The following is a 17,128-nucleotide window of genomic DNA, read 5'->3' on the forward strand; positions in this document are numbered from 1 at the left end:
TCTTCCCTATAACTCGAACAGAACAATCAAAAACATTGAGCTCGGGGTTGTTTTCACCCACCTTTTTGCTAAGCTGATCGGCTGTTTCAATATATTTTGAGCAGAATGTCAACGCTTCTGTAACAATGTAGGCCTCTGTAATGGAACCCTCAGATCTATCTCCGTTCCTAACATAGGCCTTGAAAGTGCCGAGCCGTCTTTCAATAGGGTACATCCAGTCATACTATATTGGACCTCTAAGTAGTGCCTCGTCGGGTAGATGAACAGGCAAATGCACCATCACATCAAAGAAGGCTGAAGGATATGTATTCTCAAGGTCGCATAGGATAGTTGGTATCTTGTCTCTAGGACGCTCGACAGCATATGTCCTGATATTTCTACTGTAGAGTTCTGTGAAGAATTGTTCCAACTCTGCAACTGCTCTGTATAAGTCAGCGCGGCCCAATCCTCTAAGGATAACAGGTAAAACCCTTTGAAGTAGGACGTGGCAGTCATGAGTTTTCAGCTCTTGCACCTTTGTTTTCATCTGCGATCCATTCAAGGTTGGAAGCAAATCCATGTGGGAATCTCACATGTGACAGCACCTTGCAGAATTCTTTTCTTTTTACCTTGTCCAAGACATACACAGCTGGTGCCATATCCCGTGATGCACCATCATCTTTCACCTGCAAATCGGATTTGATATCCAGGTGGGTCAAATCAATCCTAGATTTTAAGATATCTTTCATCTTGCCTTCGATATTAAGAAGTGTGCCGATAATACTGTCACATATATTTTTCTCGATGTGCATCACATCAAGATTATGCCGCAAATCCGAATCTTTCCAATACTCCAAATCCCACAAAGTGGACCTGCGGGTAAACAATAATCTCTTTTCTGCCCTGCCACGCTTTTTTTCCCGCTACCATTATCAGGATGGTTTCCTGGTGTAATATGCCTAACATTCTGTACATTCTCCTGCAACTCACCGTTGGTGAGCCTGTTTGGCGCATCACGGTTTTCATGAGTCGCATTGAACACAAGTCTTTAGTATTTTGTAGGACACGGCTTATCCTTGGCAAAGAAACAACGGTATCCAATGTAACAGGTCTTGCTAAATATTGTGTATGACAGTGGATTCTTGTCACAACGAACACATGCATTGTAACCATGTGTCTTTCGCCCTGACATAGTGTCTAAAGCCAGATAGTCATGGATGCACCAAATTATAACAACACGCAGAAAGAAATCAGCTAGTGGACTGCTGAGGAACACCCCTCCATAGCTTTTGAAGTTTCTTCACAAGAGGCTCCATGAATAAATTAAAATCCTTATCGGGACTTTTTGGACCTGGGATGAGCATGTAGTTTGATTTTTTGGTGCAGACATTTGGTGTCATGTTGTAAGGAATAACAAGCACTGGCCACATGCTGTATGTGGCGCTCTCGTGGCCAAATGGGTTGAATCCATCTGTAGCTAAGCCAAGTGTAATGTTTCTCGCCTCAGCAGCAAACTTTTTGTGTTTCAGATTGAAGATTGTCCAATCACTACCATGAGATGGATGGCTCATTACATTCTAATCTATATACTTCTGATTTCTAAAATGTCACAGTACATCCTCTTTTGTTTGAGCATCATGAAACAACCTCTGCAACCCTCTTCACAGTATCGCCATCAACAAGCGCTCGGGCGCTCGCTAGCAACGTCCATTTATTTTCATCTGATCTCTTCATGCATCTACCACACGTACATATACACATTATGAAATATAATAACTACACAAAAATAAGTTAACTGTACGCAGCAACACGTACATACTCGGTGACAGCACGGCACCATATATATATGCAGCCTAATCCGTGCTACCACTATGTACTCGGCACCGCAGTATATGCATTCACGAGACGAGGGGCAGTAGGTATCTGAAGTCGGCGTCGTAAGGCTCGATCTCCACCATCTTCTCCGGCGTCGGAGGCCTGCCGCGGTGGAGTAGCTCCCTGATGGCCCTCTTGAGCTCGGGCGCCCCGGTGGCGCGCGGGAGCTGACTGTGGCTCCAGCAGCGACTCCACGTCGTCGGCGAAGCACCGCATGTGCCAGTGCAGCAGCTTCTGCAGCACGATCGTCGCCGCCGCCGCCGCCGCGGCCTTCGACTTCGTCTTCTTCCGCCTCGCGCCGGCGACCCGGACGCACCGCTCCAGTTACTCCACCTTGGCCGCCTCCAGCTCGCTCGACACCTCCTCCGCCGTGTACACCCGGACCTGCACTTCGTGCGTCGTCGATCATGTCAAGCTCAGCAAGAACAGTTGGCAATGGCGATCGATCGAGCTGACACGTACGGGTGGCGAGGAGCGGCTGCCCCTGCAGAGCGCGAAGACGACGTTGGGTTCAGGGTACCCTAGCCCGTAGCAGAGCTCCATATCCCGCTCCCCTTCCTCCATCATCATCCCCTTCTCAGCCAATTTCCATACATCCAAAATGTTCAGGTTAAATAATACGACTGTATAATTTGATTAATCTGTAAGATCAAGAACATCAATCCGGTTACAAGATTGATGTGGAATTCGCTGGGTAGATTTGTTACCTGCTTGTTGCCTTCAACAGGGGGGTGCCTGAGGAACAGACGCTCGATCGACAGGACGCTTAGCACCCTTCCTCCCACATTCACTGAAGCCTGATTCAGCAGGGCCAGCAGCTTGTCCGGCGATGGAGGCAGACCGTGCTGAAGAAATGCCTGAAGATTTGATAACATTGCAAAATTGACAGTTAATTTCTTCTCGGGTTATCTATATCATCAGGTTATATATGATGCAAAGTTGTATTCACCAATTAACTGATTAATGGTGTTCATGTGTTAGTCAGTAATCAGCTCATCTTAAAATCGTACATGCATCACGCAGAAGTTGTAGATGTTGAGCCAGAAGGCCAGCTTCTGCTTGTTGGTCAGGAAGCTCGGATCCACGGTGCACAGCTTGTTCATCAGCACTCTGAAGAAACAAAGATAAAATTTCAATACACTGCAACAAATTAAAATGAGTCCGTCCTCTGGCAATGACGATGATCAGGGCCTCACACTCTGACCTCAAGTTCTTGATGTCAGCGAGGCACAGCGACACGCGGCTCGCGTCGAACGAGCTCCGGGTGAACTCGACGAACCTATTGCACCGGCCGGCCGCCTCCCCTTCGTCGCCGCCGCACTGCGGTGGCGCTGCTGCACGGCTCTTGGCAGAGCGGATGGGCGGCGCCGCGCTGTCGCTCGACGACGACGACGACAGCTTGGGGGCGAGGCTTCTGGAGGAGCCTATGCAGGATGTGATGTTGAGCTTGGGCGCGCTGCTCAGCTCCAGCTCCGAGTCTGCATGATTCGTTGTCCTGCTCAGCTTGTGGAAGATGGTCACCGTCAGCTTGATGAGCTCCTCTGAGAGCTTGTTTGGACTGCTCCAGCAGATTTTCCGTTCTGGAGGCCTAAGATTTTCAAAAGAGTGGCTGCTTCTTCTGCTCTGATCAGTCTCCTCGCCTGTCCAAAGATTCAAAATCAGAAAGAAAAAAATACGAGTTGTTGTTGTTGCTACTGTTGTTCTTCACAATGTTCAGAGTAAACTATATACGCAAGAACCATTTGTTAGCAAACTTATGGGAAATGTAATTCAGAGTGAAAATGCAAGAACCATTTAAGCAACCATACGCTCTGCAATTGCGTCTGATGAACATTTTATCAGTACCTTGTGAAGAGACAGACGCAGCAGAGGCCTTGCTCTCGCGCTCGAGACCGCCTCCATCGCCGCCGCCGCCGCCTGGACCAGGCAGCCTGGGGAGCTGCTCGCCGCCATGGAGCTCCCTCCGGCCAATGCAGTGCCGGCCCGGCGGCCAGTCCTGCTGCCGCTGCCGCTGCTGCTGCTGCTGCTGAAGAATGCAGTGGTGAGTCCAGTTGCGCTCCCGGAGGAGGCGCGTCCGCAGGTCGTCGACCTTCTTCTCGAGGTAGAATTTCTCATTCGCCAATGGAACCACTCAATAGCTCTGCATTGTGACAGTTGTCATCAATTCATTGTACAAGACGCGCCAATGAAACATCAACACGTGGAACGACCCAACAGTGGCTCGTTTAGGTTAAATGGCCGGCCCAATCAAGGGCCCACAAGATTTGGTCAGATACTAGTGGGTGGGACCATTAAAAATTTGCCATGTCCTTCTGCCGAATAACAGCTCGTATGCAGACCTGGCCCGTTAAAGGTCCACTATATTTTTGGGCCCAATTAAGGCCTAGTGTCTCTATTGGCCTCTTAAAGGCTCATTGTGCAGTGACCCATTTTGGACCAACGTTTATTACGACCTATTAGTGGCCCCTGGTACAATTGGGCCATTTTTGATACGGTGTCACTTTTGGCCTTTTAACGGTCTATGATATGTTTCACCCAATTTCTGGTCCGAAGTGACTTTCGGCCTCTTCACTGGCTGCTCAAGGCCCGTGGTATGATTGGTCCCATTTATGGCTCAACTTTGCATCTGGCCTACTAATAGCCCATTATGTGATTGCACCAATCATTGCTCGAGGTATATTTTGTCCTCACTGGTGCTGAGTGCGAGACAGTGGACCTCTTCCTCGTCCAGCTCATATGCAAACATGTGAAATGGCTTAGGAGTGTGGGATGCATTTGGTTCTAGCCAATCCCATGGCGAGTCACCCTACATCAACATGGTGTGTGACAATCCATTGGGGGCAAACAGAGGCATCCATAGTAGTGGTAGCTCCTTTGTGGACAGAGGCAGACACAATCGCGAGATGCTTTTTTCCAGTGAATCAGTTACAGTGTAGCCATCTCGCCCAATAGGCTCCAGCCTCCGGCTCAGAGGACCCTTATGGAGACACCGGGAATCGCCTAGTTACACCTTCAGTCTAGCGAATGTGCTTATTTGGTTTAATGGCCCAAAAAGGAAACTTATATATAGATAGTAGATAAACAACATTACTACATAAGGGCTAAGGAAGAGAGACAAAGAAGGTGTTTTTTAGTTTGCAGGTCCCACATCTATGCGACTTGGTGGGGGAGAAGGGTTGTGTATTACTTTCCTTTTTCCTTATGGGTCCCATGTGTAACTTACATAGCCCATCAAGCAGTAACCCAGTGGCATAACCCATTTTACTTTCTTTTTTCATGTAGGTCCCATGTGTAACTTACATAACCCATCTAGCGGGTACCAAGAGGCCATAGAGGTACTTGACAACATCCTTCTCGGACAAAGGTTACAACACACGCTAGCCTTGTTATCGATCATAACTTTCATGGTTGGGCCGGGCATGATAACGATGCTGGTGGCTGCTGATAGAATGATTTTCCTAGTAATTAGGATTGGTTATCGTCTTTCTAATTAAGTCCCTTCATTAATTTCCTAGTACCTATAAGATTTTTTTCATCGTAATCTTTCTAGTGACTAGGATTGGTTACTTGTGGTGATAAATTGGAGATAGTGGAAAGTTTTCTCTTTAATATGTAATCTAAGAGGTAAATGAAAGGAAATTAGTCACTCGACCAACATTGCAATAAACTTATGGCCTACTTCTATCCAATAACTCATGCGGTTGTCCATCAAACTAATTTTTGTGCTTCATGCAAAACAAAAATGGTGCACACACAATCATGTGGAAACCAAGCAGTGGACATGACACTACTATCATGTAATTTTCCGATCTCCGTATTTTTTAAATGCTAGAATTAATGATTCCTAAATAAGACCTTCCACTTGTCACTTTAGAACTACATGTTTTATCTCAAAAGGGCCGAGAATGAGGCAGAAGAGAGGCGCAATCTGCTTGCTGATGAAATGTGGAACTTAAATAGGGACATACTGTAAGGAGCGCTCAACTATTACCTTGGACATGGGTTAGATTAGCAGTCCGCAAACATTGCCTCTTGGAACCCTACTAGTCTTCCCACAAGGATGGGTCATCCATCCATGTCGTAGCGTGTGGTGAGGGTGTACTTGGTGGCGCCATGCACTTCAGAGATGCCATGCCTGGGTCATCATAACTACTGCCGGGTGTGAAATAGTGGCCCTCTTCCCTCCTCCAGCTCATACGAAAACATGTCAAATGTCTCGGGGACGTGAGGTACATTTGGTTCCAGCCATTCCGATGGTGAGTCATCGTCCCTAAGCATGTTGTGTGGCAATATGTTGGGGGCAAATACAGGCGTTTATAGTAGTGTGAGCTCCTTTGCCTACAGAGACAAACACAATCGTGGTATGCTTTTGTCAGTGGATTAGTTTCCATTACGACCATCTGGCCCAGTGGGACTCCAATTTTCGGCTCAGAAAAACCCATATGGAGACACAGGAATATACCTATGCACAACTCAAGTCTCGCAAATACACTTCTTTGGCATAATGGCCCAAGAAGGAAACTTATATATTGATAGTAGATAGATAATATTACTAGATAAGGGAGACGGAAGAGAGACTAAGAGGGTGTTTCTTTGGTGTGTGGATCCCAGATCTATGTGATTTGGCGGGGGAGAAGGTTTGTGTATTACTTTCTTTTTTTTCCTTCTAGGTCACATGTGTAACTGACATAACCCATCTAGCAGTTACCTGGTGGCATAACCAAATTTACTTTCCTATTCCTTGTAGGTCCTGTTGTAACTTACATAACCCATCTAGCAGTTACCCAGAGGCTAGATAGGTACTTGACCACATCCTTTTCAGCCTCAACGTACAACACATGCTTGGCCTTCTTATCGATCAGAACTTTCATGGTCGGGTCGGGCATGATCCCGATGGTGGTGGCTGCTCATGGAATTGTTTTTTTAGTAATTAGCATCTTGTTAATTAAGTGTCTTTGAGAATTTTCTAGTACCTATAGGATTGGTTTTCATCGTGATCTTTCTAGTAACTAGGATTGGTTACCTATCATGATAAATTGTAGATAGTGGCAAGTTTTCTCTAGAATATCTAACCTAAGAGGTAAAGGAAAGGAAGTCAGTCACTCGAGCAACATTGCAATAAATAAATGGCATATTTCTATCCAACAACTCATGTGGGAGTCCCACCAAGAAATTTTGGTGCTTCACACACAACGAAAATGGTGCACACACAATCATGTGGAAACCAAGTGGACATGACACTATGATCATGTATTTTTCCTATCACCGTATTTTCTAAATGCTACAAAATAAAAAAATCCCAAAATAAGACCTTCCACTTTTCATTTCAGAAGTACAGGGTGTATTTAGGAAGGGCCGAGAATGACGTGGAAGAGAGGCACAATCAACTTGCTTCTGAAACGTGGAACTTAAGTAGGGGCACATTGGAAGGAGCTTTCAAATACTACCAGTGACATGGGGTACATGAGCCGTCCACAAATGTAGCCTCTTCAAACCCTACCAGTCTTCCCATGAAGATGGGTCGTCCATCCGTGCCCGAAGCGTGTGGTGCGGGTGCCCATGGTGGTGCCATGCTCTTCAGAGATGCCATGCCTGGGTCGTCATCATTGCGGCCAGGTGTGAGATAGTGGCCCTCTTCCTCCTCCAGTTCATATGCAAACATGTCGAATGGCTCATGATGGTGGGATGCATTTGGTTACAGCCATTCCCGTAGCTAGTCAACCTACATGAGCATGATGCATGGCAATCTGTTGGGGGCAAACAGAGGCATTCATAGTAGTGGAAGCACCTTTGTGGGTAGAGACAAACACAATCGCGGATTGCTTTTGCCTATGAATTCGTTTCCAGTGTAAACATCTCACCCACTGGGAATCTAGCCTCTGGCTCAGAGGAACCGATATGGAGACATCGGGAACTGCCTAAGTACACATGGAGTCTGGTGAATATGCTTCTTTCGCTTAATGTCCAAGAAGGAAACTTATTTATAGATAGTAGATAAACAATATTACTAGACAAGGGTGAAGGAAGAGAGACGGACAGGGTGTTTATTTAGTGTGTGGATACCACAATGCGATTTCGCGGGGGAGAAGGTTTGTGTATTACTTTCCTTTTTCCTTGAGGGTCCCATGTGTAACTGGCATAACCCATCTAGCAGTTAGCCAGTTGCACAACCTATTTACTTTCCTATTTCCTTTTGGGTCCCATGTGTAACTTACATGACCCATCTAGAAGTTACCCAATGGCAGAGAGGTAGTTGATAACATCCTTTCCATCCTTAGCGTACAACAAATGCTTGGCCTTCTTAACGATCAGAACTTTCATGGTCGGGCGGGGTGTGATGGCGATGGTGGTGAAGCTTGGTAGAATTTTTTTCTAGTAACTAGGATTGGTCTCATTTTGCTAATTAAGTCTCGTCGTCAATTTCCTAGTACCTATAGTATTGGCTTTCGTCGTAATCCTTCTAGTAACTAGGTTGGTTACCTATCATAATAAACTGTAGATAGTGCCGAATTTTCTCTTCAATATCTAATCTATGAGGTAAAGGATAGGAAGTCAATCACTCACACAAACTTACAATAAACAAATGGCCTATTTCTATCCAACAACTCATGCAGTCGTCCATTAGAATAATTTATGTGCTTCACACATAATGACAATGGTGCACACACAATCATGTAGAAACCAAGTGGACATGACACTATGATCATGTATTTTTCCTATCTCCGTATTTTCTAAATGTTACAAATTAAAGATTGCCTAAATAAGACCTTCCACTTGCCACTTCATAAGTATAGGATGTATCTCAGAAGGTCGAGAACGAGGCGGAAGAGAGGCACAATTTTCTTGTTGGTGAAAGGTCAAACTTAAGTAGGGACATACTGGAAGGATCTTTCAACTATTACCATGGAGGGGAACATCGGTCGTATGGTAACATTGCCACTTGGAACCCTACCAGTCTTCCCACTAAGATGGATCAACCATATGATCCTGGAGCATGTGGTGTCGGTGCCCGTGGTGGTGCCATGCTCTTCAGAGATGCCATGCCTTGCTCGTAATTACTGCTACCGGGTGTGAGATAATTACCCTCTTCCTGTTGTGGAACGTAGTAATTTCAACAAAATTCCTATGCACACGCAAGATCATGGTGATGCATAGCAACGAGAGGGGAGAGTGTTGTCCACGTACCCTCGTAGACCGTAAGCGGAAGCGTTAGCACAACGCGGTTGATGTAGTCGTACGTCTTCACGATCCGACCGATCAAGTACCGAACGCACGGCACCTCCGAGTTCAGCACACGTTCAGCCCGATGACGTCCCTCGAACTGCGATCTAGCCGAGTGTTGAGGGAGAGTTTCGTCAGCACGATGGCGTGGTGACGATGATGATGTTCTGTCGATGCAGGGCTTCGCCTAAGCACCGCTACAGTATTATCGAGGTGGACTATGGTGGAGGGGGGCACCGCACACGGCTAAAAGATCAAATTAATTGTTGTGTCTTTGGGGTGCCCCCCTGCCCCCGTATATAAAGGAGCAAGGGGGGAGGTGCGGCCGGCCAGGAGGGGCGCGCAGGAGGAGTCCTACTCCCACCGGGAGTAGGACTCCCTCCCTTTCCTTGTTGGATTAGGAGAAGGGGGAAAGAGGAGGGAGAGAGGAAGGAAAGGGGGGGGCGCCGCCCCCCTCTCCTTGTCCTATTCGGACTAGAGGGGGAGGGGCGTGCGGCCTTGCCCTGGCCGCCTCTCCTCTTCTCCACTAAGGCCCACTATGGCCCATTAAACCCCCGGGGGGTTCCGGTAACCCCTCCGGTACTCCGGTAAAATACCGATCTCACCCGGAACATTTCCGATATCCAAATATAGGCTTCCAATATATCAATCTTTATGTCTCGACCATTTCGAGACTCCTCGTCATGTCCATGATCACATCCGGGACTCCGAACTACCTTCGGTACATCAAAACTCATAAACTCATAATACGTCATCGAAACTTTAAGCGTGCGGACCCTACGGGTTCGAGAACTATGTAGACATGACCGAGACACGTCTCCGGTCAATAACCAATAGCGGAACCTGGATGCTCATATTGGCTCCCACATATTCTACGAAGATCTTTATCGGTCAAAACGCATAACAACATACGTTGTTCCCTTTGTCATCGGTATGTTACTTGCTCGAGATTCGATCGTCGGTATCTCAATACCTAGTTCAATCTCGTTACCGGCAAGTCTCTTTACTCGTTCCGTAATACATCATCCCGCAACTAACTCATTAGTTGCAATTCTTGCAAGGCTTAAGTGATGTGCATTACCGAGTGGGCCCAGAGATACCTCTCCGACAATCGGAGTGACAAATCCTAGTCTCGAAATACGCCAACCCAACAAGTACCTTCGGAGACACCTGTAGAGCACCTTTATAATCACCCAGTTACCTTGTGATGTTTGGTAGCACACAAAGTGTTCCTCCGGTAAACGGGAGTTGCATAATCTCATAGTCATAGGAACATGTATAAGTCATGAAGAAAGCAATAGCAACATACTAAACGATCGAGTGCTAAGCTAACGGAATGGGTCAAGTCAATCACATCATTCTCCTAATGATGTGATCCCGTTAATCAAATGACAACTCATGTCTATGGTTAGGAAACATAACCATGTTTGATCAACGAGCTAGTCAAGTAGAGGCATACTAGTGAGACTATGTTTGTCTATGTATTCACACAAGTATTATGTTTCCGGTTAATACAATTCTAGCATGAATAATAAACATTTATCATGATATAAGGAAATAAATAATAACTTTATTATTGCCTCTAGGGCATATTTCCTTCAGTCTCCCACTGGCACTAGTGTCAATAATCTAGATTACATAGTAATGATTCTAACACCCATGGAGTCTTGGTGTTGATCATGTTTTGCTCGTGGAAGAGGCTTAGTCAATGGGTCTGCAACATTCAGATCCGTATGTATCTTGCAAATTTCTATGTCTCCCACCTGGACTAGATCCCGGATGGAATTGAAGCGTCTTTTGATGTGCTTGGTTCTCTTGTGAAATCTGGATTCCTTCGCCAATGCAATTGCACCAGTATTGTCACAAAAGATTTTCATTGGACCCGATGCACTAGGTATGACACCTAGATCGGATATGAACTCCTTCATCCAGACTCCTTCATTTGCTGCTTCCGAAGCAGCTATGTACTCCTCTTCACACGTAGATCCCGCCACGACACTTTGTTTAGGACTGCACCAACTGACAGCTCCACCGTTCAATGTAAACACGTATCCGGTTTGCGATTTAGAATCGTCCGGATCAGTGTCAAAGCTTGCATGGACGTAACCATTTACGACTAGCTCTTTGTCACCTCCATAAACGAGAAACATATCCTTAGTCCTTTTCAGGTATTTCAGGATGTTCTTGACCGCTGTCCAGTGATCCACTCCTGGATTACTTTGGTACCTCCCTGCTAGACTTATAGCAAGGCACACATCAGGTCTGGTACACAGCATTGCATACATGATAGAGCCTATGGCTGAAGCATAGGGAACATCTTTCATCTTCTCTCTATCTTCTGAAGTGGTCGGGCATTGAGTCTTACTCAACTTCACACCTTGTAACACAGGCAAGAACCCTTTCTTTGCTTGATTCATTTTGAACTTCTTCAAAACTTTGTCAAGGTATGTGCTTTCTGAAAGTCCAATTAAGCGTCTTGATCTATCTCTATAGATCTTTATGCCCAATATATAAGCAGCTTCACCGAGGTCCTTCATTGAAAAACTCTTATTCAAGTATCCCTTTATGCTATCCAGAAATTCTATATCATTTCCAATCAACAATATGTCATCCACATATAATATCAGAAATGCTACAGAGCTCCCACTCACTTTCTTGTAAATACAGGCTTCTCCAAAAGTCTGTACAAAACCAAATGCTTTGATCACACTATCAAAGCGTTTATTCCAACTCCGAGAGGCTTGCACCAGTCCATAAATGGATCGCTGGAGCTTGCACACTTTGTTAGCTCCCTTTGGATCGACAAAACCTTCCAGTTGCATCATATACAACTCTTCTTCCAGAAATCCATTCAGGAATGCAGTTTTTACATCCATTTGCCAAATTTCATAATCATAAAATGCGGCAATTGCTAACATGATTCGGACAGACTTAAGCATCGCTACGGGTGAGAAGGTCTCATCGTAGTCAATCCCTTGAACTTGTCGAAGACCTTTTGCAACAAGTCGAGCTTTATAGACAGTAACATTACCGTCAGTGTCAGTCTTCTTCTTGAAGATCCATTTATTCTCAATGGCTTGCCGATCATCGGGCAAGTCAACCAAAGTCCACACTTTGTTCTCATAGAATCTGGGCTCACCATCGCTTCTTCATAGTTCGTAGGTTCGTCATGGTCTAGTAACATAACCTCCAGAACAGGATTACCGTACCACTCTGGTGCGGATCTTACTCTGGTTGACCTACGAGGTTCAGTAACAACTTGATCTGAAGTTCCATGATCATCATCATTAACTTCCTCACTAATTGGTATAGACGTCACAGGAACCGGTTTCTGTGATGAACTACTTTCCAATAAGGGAGCAGGTACGGTTACCTCATCAAGTTCTACTTTCCTCCCACTCACTTCTTTCGAGAGAAACTCCTTCTCTAGAAAGGATCCATTCTTAGCAACGAATGTCTTGCCTTCGGATCTGTGATAGAAGGTGTACCCAACAGTCTCCTTTGGGTATCCTATGAAGACACATTTCTCCGATTTGGGTTCGAGCTTATCAGGTTGAAGCTTTTTCACATAAGCATCGCAGCCCCAAACTTTAAGAAATGACAACTTTGGTTTCTTGCCAAACCATAGTTCATAAGGCGTCGTCTCAACGGATTTTGATGGTGCCCTATTTAACGTGAATGCAGTCGTCTCTAAATGTTGGGAATTGTAGCATAATTTTAAAATTTTCCTACGCTCACCAAGATGCATCTATGGAGTATACTAGCAACGAGGGGAAAGGAGTGCATCTACATACCCTTGTAGATCGCGAGAGGAAGCGTTCCAATGAACATGGATGACGGAGTCGTACTCGCCGTGATCCAAATCACCGATGACCGAGTGCCGAACGGACGGCACCTCCGCGTTCAACACACGTATGGTGCAGCGACGTCTCCTCCTTCTTGATCCAGCAAGGGGGAAGGAGAGGTTGATGGAGATCCAGCAGCACGACGGCGTGGTGGTGGATGTAGCGGGTCTCTGGCAGGGCTTCGCCAAGCTTCTGCGAGAGAGAGAGGTGTTGCAGGGGAGGAGGGAGGCGCCCAAAGCTGTAGGTTGCTGCCCTCCCTCCCCCCCCCCTTATATAGGCCCCCTTGGGAGGGGACGCCGGCCCAGGGAGATGGGATCTCCAAGGGGGGCGGCGGCCAAAGGGGGGAAGGGGTGCCTTGCCCCCCAAGGCAAGGGGGAAGCTCCCCCCCCTAGGGTTCCCAACCCTAGGCGCATGGGGGGAGGCCCAAGGGGGGGCGCCCCAGCCCACTAAGGGCTGGTTCCCTTCCACTTTCAGCCCACGGGGCCCTCCGGGATAGCTGGCCCCACCCGGTGGACCCCCGGGACCCTTCCGGTGGTCCCGATACAATCCCGGTAACCCCCGAAACTTTCCCGGTGGCCGAAACTGGACTTCCTATATATAATTCTTTACCTCCGGACCATTCCGGAACCTCTCGTGACGTCCGGGATCTCATTCGGGACTCCGAACAACTTTCGGGTTTCCGCATACATATATCTCTACAACCCTAACGTCACTGAACTTTAAGTGTGTAGACCCTACGGGTTCGGGAGACATGCAGACATGACCGAGACGCCTCTCCGATCAATAACCAATAGCGGGATCTGGATACCCATGTTGGCTCCCACATGTTCCACGATGATCTCATCGGATGAACCACGGTGTCGAGGATTCAATCAATCCGTATGCAATTCCCTTTGTCAATCGGTATGTTACTTGCCCGAGATTCGATCGTCGGTATCCCAATACCTTGTTCAATCTCGTTACCGGCAAGTCTCTTTACTCGTACCGCAATGCATGATCCCGTGACTAACGCCTTAGTCACATTGAGCTCATTATGATGACGCATTACCGAGTGGGCCCAGAGATACCACTCCGTCACACGGAGTGACAAATCCCAGTCTCGATCCGTGCCAACCCAACAGACACTTTCGGAGATACCCGTAGTGCACCTTTATAGTCACCCAGTTACGTTGTGACGTTTGGCACACCCAAAGCACTCTTACGGTATCCGGGAGTTGCACGATCTCATGGTCTAAGGAAAAGATACTTGACATTGGAAAAGCTCTAGCAAACGAAACTACACGATCTTTTATGCTATGCTTAGGATTGGGTCTTGTCCATCACATCATTCTCCTAATGATGTGATCCCGTTATCAATGACATCCAATGTCCATAGTCAGGAAACCATGACTATCTGTTGATCAACGAGCTAGTCAACTAGAGGCTTACTAGGGACACGTTGTTGTCTATGTATTCACACATGTATTACGATTTCCGGACAATACAATTATAGCATGAATAATAGACAATTACCATGAACAAAGAAATATAATAATAACCATTTATTATTGCCTCTAGGGCATATTTCCAACAGTCTCCCACTTGCACTGGAGTCAATAATCTAGTTACATTGTGATGAATCGAACACCCATTGCGTCCTGGTGTTGATCATGTTTTGCCCTAGGGAGAGGTTTAGTCAACGGATCTACTACATTCAGGTCCGTATGTACTTTACAAATATCTATGTCTCCATTTTGAACACTTTCACGAATGGAGTTGAAGCGACGCTTGATATGCCTGGTCTTCCTGTGAAACCTGGGCTCCTTCGCAAGGGCAATGGCTCCAGTGTTGTCACAGAAGAGAGTCATCGGGCCCGACGCATTGGGAATCACCCCTAGGTCGGTAATGAACTCCTTCATCCAGACTGCTTCCTGTGCTGCCTCCGAGGCTGCCATGTACTCCGCTTCACATGTAGATCCCGCCACGACGCTTTGCTTGCAACTGCACCAGCTTACTGCTCCTCCATTCAAAATATACACGTATCCGGTCTGTGACTTCGAGTCATCCAGATCTGTGTCGAAGCTAGCGTCGACGTAACCCTTTACGACGAGCTCTTCGTCACCTCCATAAACGAGAAACATATCCTTAGTCCTCTTCAGGTACTTCAGGATATTCTTGACCGTTGTCCAGTGTTCCATGCCGGGATTACTTTGATATCTTCCTACCAAACTTACGGCAAGGTTTACATCAGGTCTGGTACACAGCATGGCATACATAATAGACCCTATGGCCGAGGCATAGGGGATGACACTCATCTTTTCTATATCTTCTGCTGTGGTCGGGCATTGAGCCGTGCTCAACTGCACACCTTGCAATACAGGCAAGAACCCCTTCTTGGACTGATCCATATTGAACTTCTTCAATATCTTGTCAAGGTATGTACTCTGTGAAAGACCAATGAGGCGTCTCGATCTATCTCTAGAGATCTTGATGCCTAATATATAAGCAGCTTCTCCAAGGTCCTTCATTAAAAAACACTTATTCAAATAGGCCTTTATACTTTCCAAGAATTCTATATCATTTCCCATCAATAGTATGTCATCCACATATAATATGAGAAATGCTACAGAGCTCCCACTCACTTTCTTGTAAACACAGGCTTCTCCATAAGTCTGTGTAAACCCAAACGCTTTGATCATCTCATCAAAGCAAATGTTCCAACTCCGAGATGCTTGCACCAGCCCATAGATTGAGCGCTGGAGCTTGCATACTTTGTTAGCATTCTTAGGATCGACAAAACCTTCCGGCTGCATCATATACAACTCTTCCTTAAGGAAGCCATTAAGGAATGCCGTTTTGACGTCCATCTGCCATATCTCATAATCATAGTATGCGGCAATTGCTAACATGATTTGGACAGACTTCAGCTTCGCTACGGGTGAGAAAGTCTCATCGTAGTCAACCCCTTGAACTTGTCGATAACCCTTAGCGACAAGTTGAGCTTTGTAGATGGTCACATTACCATCCGCGTCCGTCTTCTTCTTAAAGATCCATTTGTTTTCTATGGCTCGCCGCTCATCGGGCAAGTCAGTCAAAGTCCATACTTTGTTTTCATACATGGATTCTATCTCGGATTTCATGGCTTCTAGCCATTTGTCGGAATCCGGGCCCGCCATCGCTTCTTCATAGTTCGAAGGTTCACCGTTGTCTAACAACATGATTTCCAGGACAGGGTTGCCGTACCACTCTGGTGCGGAACGTGTCCTTGTGGACCTACGAAGTTCAGTGACTTGATCTGTAGCTTCATGATCATCATCATTAACTTCCTCCCCAGTCGGTGTAGGCACCACAGGAACATTTTCCCGCGCTGCGCTACTTTCCGGTTCGGAAGGGGTGACTATCACCTCATCAAGTTCCACTTTCCTCCCACTCAATTCTTTCGAGAGAAACTCCTTCTCTAGAAAGGACATGTTCTTGGCAACGAAGATCTTGCCCTCGGATCTGAGGTAGAAGGTATACCCAATAGTTTCCTTAGGGTATCCTATGAAGACGCATTTTTCCGACTTGGGTTCGAGCTTTTCAGGTTGAAGTTTCTTGACATAAGCATCGCATCCCCAAACTTTTAGAAACGACAGCTTAGGTTTCTTCCCAAACCATAATTCATACGGTGTCGTCTCAACGGATTTAGACGGTGCCCTATTTAAAGTGAATGCGGCAGTCTCTAAAGCATAACCCCAAAATGAGAGCGGTAAATCGGTAAGAGACATCATAGATCGCACCATATCCAATAGAGTGCGATTACGACGTTCGGATACACCATTTCTCTGAGGTGTTCCAGGCAGCGTGAGTTGTGAAACTATTCCACATTTCCTTAAGTGTGCACCAAACTCGTGACTTAAATATTCTCCACCACGATCTGATCGTAAGAATTTTATTTTCCTGTCACGTTGATTCTCAACTTCACTCTGAAATTCCTTGAACTTTTCAAAGGTTTCAGACTTGTGTTTCATTAGGTAGACATACCCATATCTACTTAAATCATCAGTGAGAGTGAGAACATAACGATATCCTCCGCGAGCCTCAACACTCATTGGACCGCACACATCGGTATGTATGATTTCCAATAAGTTGGTTGCTCGCTCCATTGTTCCGGAGAATGGAGTCTTGGTCATCTTACCCATGAGGCATGGTTCGCACGTGTCAAATGATTCGTAATCAAGAGACTCCAA

The 17,128-nt window shown here is 46.2% G+C and overlaps 1 pseudogene; it reads right to left on the minus strand.

The window, feature by feature from the left end:
* Positions 1 to 1,877: 1,877 nt before the first annotated feature.
* On the minus strand, positions 1,878 to 8,175 carry LOC109775189 (uncharacterized; annotated as a pseudogene).
* Positions 8,176 to 17,128: the final 8,953 nt, after the last annotated feature.

The sequence above is a fragment of the Aegilops tauschii genome, chromosome 3 (assembly GCF_002575655.3).
Source record: "Aegilops tauschii subsp. strangulata cultivar AL8/78 chromosome 3, Aet v6.0, whole genome shotgun sequence".
Classification (NCBI taxonomy): domain Eukaryota; kingdom Viridiplantae; phylum Streptophyta; class Magnoliopsida; order Poales; family Poaceae; genus Aegilops; species Aegilops tauschii.